Source organism: Rhamphochromis longiceps, linkage group LG20 (assembly GCF_057381845.1).
Source record: "Rhamphochromis longiceps isolate RC_006_pf linkage group LG20, R_longiceps_female_GT1.1, whole genome shotgun sequence".
Lineage (NCBI taxonomy): Eukaryota > Metazoa > Chordata > Actinopteri > Cichliformes > Cichlidae > Rhamphochromis > Rhamphochromis longiceps.
The window spans coordinates 37,938,890-37,942,104 of NC_140576.1; the positions used below are offsets into that span (position 1 = coordinate 37,938,890).

General features: G+C 40.1%; 1 long non-coding RNA gene across 1 annotated transcript; it reads right to left on the reverse strand.

Moving 5' to 3' along the window:
- Positions 1–251: 251 nt before the first annotated feature.
- Positions 252–2,649, reverse strand: LOC146645925 (uncharacterized). The gene is made up of 3 exons (XR_014909018.1): positions 2,084–2,649; positions 1,436–1,529; positions 252–1,271 (listed from the first exon to the last, which is right to left on the reverse strand). It is a non-coding gene; the product is annotated as an uncharacterized LOC146645925 (long non-coding RNA).
- Between the last annotated feature and the right edge of the window lie 566 nt (positions 2,650–3,215).

Here is a 3,215-nt window from a genome sequence, read left to right on the forward strand (position 1 = left end):
AACACAACGTAAAGATGTTCTGGACATAAACTCACAGCTGTGAATTCTCCACATTCTGTCGATGTTCAGGAAACATCAGTGAATAAAACACAGACATAAGTGAAAACAATCAACAGTGATGCTCCGTGCAGGAAAAAGAGGTTGAACTCTAAGCTTTAATAACTTTATTTATTAATTTTTATGTACAATTTTCATTTTTATTATCTGACATGATAACCTGATGTAAAAAATGATGCTGATATATTTTCAAGATCTTTTTCATAAATGTGATTTCAATCTTTTAGGATCTGGAAACAAAATGATGATGATCAATCTTTTCACACAGAAAATGTAATCTTTTAAAAATTATGAAAGATTATCATTTTTATTCACTTCAAAAATATCTGAATGTACAGACCCAAAAAGATACTACTACTACTACTAGCTACTTACCCTGACAAGTGTAAAGGGTAAAAGGGAATAAAATGCCTTTTGTCATTATATAATCTGCGGTATAATCATTGCTTTAACAATGTAACAGAAAGCTTTAAGATGGCCTTAAAATGTTTACGGTTATCATATTAACCTTTTATTCCAGATGATTCATTGTTATCTTTCATTCATTTATGTCTTTTCATTAAGCTTTGAAGTAGTGGCATTCATTTACAGCATTTATTCCATCTATTATATATATATAGTTTTAGTAAACTGCTAACACATTTGAGGGTGGCCTCTGTTTGACTGTGAGCGTTAGTGGGTGAGGTGAGAGGTGAAACTGAGTGCATTTCATGCCGACACACACACACACACACACACACACACACACACACACACACACACACACACACACACACACGGTAGATAGACTCATTTATAGGTGAGAGGTTAATCATGTTTTCTTGCAACTGCAAAAATTGTCTCTGCAAAAAAGAACAGTTTCTTGCACAATGTGGGCCTGATGTTCCAGACGAGAAGCGAGGGTCAGAAGATTGACAGGAAGCACCTGCCGTGGAGTCGGAGACAATGTTGTTTTCAAACTGTGTTACAAGTCATTGTGGTTTTGATTTGACGTATGCATATATTGTATTGTCGTGGCTCAAAGAGTTGGCAGTTCGTCTTGTAAGGAAGGTCATAATCATTCATGTACAGATTGGGTTCATCAGTCATTTCTAATCACAGGTTTAACAGAGTCGTTACGTGGCAAGCAGTCGTAGGTGGTCTCCAGGTATTTGCAGACTCCAGGATCATAAGTAATGTTTGACTTTATGTCACACTCGGTTTTTCCATCACAGCTGCAGGGAGACAGAAACAGCTGGTTTTCAGCTCAAAGATATGAAACAAGTTACTTTCAGGTGATCATTTACTTCCTGTTAGTTTGAGTAAAGCTGTTCAACAGGTTTTAGTTTGTTTCTTCTTTTGAATCAAAGGCTCACTTCTACCATCCCACAGTGCTCACCTGTTCCTCACGTTGTTCACAGCGTCACCGTGAGAGCAGATTACTTCACCTCCACATCTGTACTCAGCTGACCTCACAATGATCATTCCACCCACTGTTATACAGACACAGTATGAGAGAAAAGGAACAACTCAACACAACATGCAATAATCCAGGTTTCAGGCTTCAGTTTCAGACTCAGATGCTGCAGATCCATAAATAATGAGGATTGTACCTCTGTACACCACCACAGTGGTTTTGACATCAAATAAAAATGTTTTTAAAGTGCAAATTTCAGCTTTAATATAAGGTTTTCTTCTGAAATGCATTAACTGTTTTGAAGTTTTTTTACACAGACCCACATTTTTGGAGCGTTTTTTTCAGATTTCTTTATTTTATTTTATTTTTTATTAGGAAAATACAATTTCAACTCCAGCTTTTTTTGTGTGAGTACACAGCTGAGCTTAATCTAACTGATGACACACTGGAAGTAGAACTAGAACATAATGCACCAGCAAAGGACTAAAATAGTACAACTGGAAATGTGAACATGTGGAAACTAAAGAGAGAACATGAATAAACTAAAAAGACTGGTTCAAAGACCCAGGAACCCTGACACATAGTTTGAACTCAACACAGTGAATTCTTGGACTCTATTTTCCATCTGACCACAGCTCAGGCGATGAACACTGAGGCCGTTAGAGGTGACCACTCTCTTTGTGTCCGGGGATGGGCGTCCAGGTACACACCGGCTCACTCTCGGCCTGGGGCTCGGTCACTCAGGCACGGCTGGCTGCCGGCGGAGCTCACGGGCGCGTCACTGCAACTCCCCCTGGCTTCTGCTCCGCGGCTGCTGAGTGAGCCCTCATCTGGGACTCTCCTCAGCTCTTTCTGGGACAGTGGCGCGGCTGCCCCTCTGTTGGTCTTCCTTGGTCTCTTGTGTTCTGGGGGCCTCTGGATGTCTGGAGTTTTGATCTCCTCCATACCTGCTTCATACCGTGGAGGACGGGGCTGTGGCTCCCCACACTCCCTAGCAGATCGTTACATGGAGAAACCTTTGGAATGCAAGCATGCTGATCCACACAGGTGTGCACACAGGTGTACACACGGGTATTCACAGACGCGGACTACAGCTTTCTTGGCTGCTGCCTCAAAGCACATTGTGCGCTGTCAATCTTGCGTGCTGCATAATATCGTTTATTATTTAGTATCTACTGATATCTACTGCTAGCTAGTTTATTGTGATGGTGCTGTTTTTTTTTATTATGTTGCTCTTTGTTGTTTGCTTTCTCTTCTGTTTTTTTTCTTCATACAGGTGACCCAGGTGTTTTGTTTTTTTTGTTTGTTTTTTTGACGAGACTAGGGAGGCAAACTGAAAACACTCACATAAGACGCAGACCTTCACAATAAAACAGGAAACACATACACGCAATGACATAACCCACCAACTTAACACAGACTGGGGGACACAGAACATAGGAACATGAACCATGAAACAGAAGAGTACAAACACCCAAGGCAACCAAAACCACAGAATACTAATAAACTAAACATAAACACGGAGTCGCAGACTCCGGACCATGACAATTTGTCTGTAAAGCACAAGCAAGTGAAAATGTAATGTGCTACCATTAATTTGTCCACTAGAGGGAAATGTTTAGCCGGTGATACTTCTGTTATCCTGTTATTTTGTTTTATACGATTGTGAAATGTATTTTTATGGGTTATGTTAAGAAATATACTCTAAACACTTCTTCAGTAAAGACTCAGAGAAGAGAAACACACAGAACTTCTTGCTAGC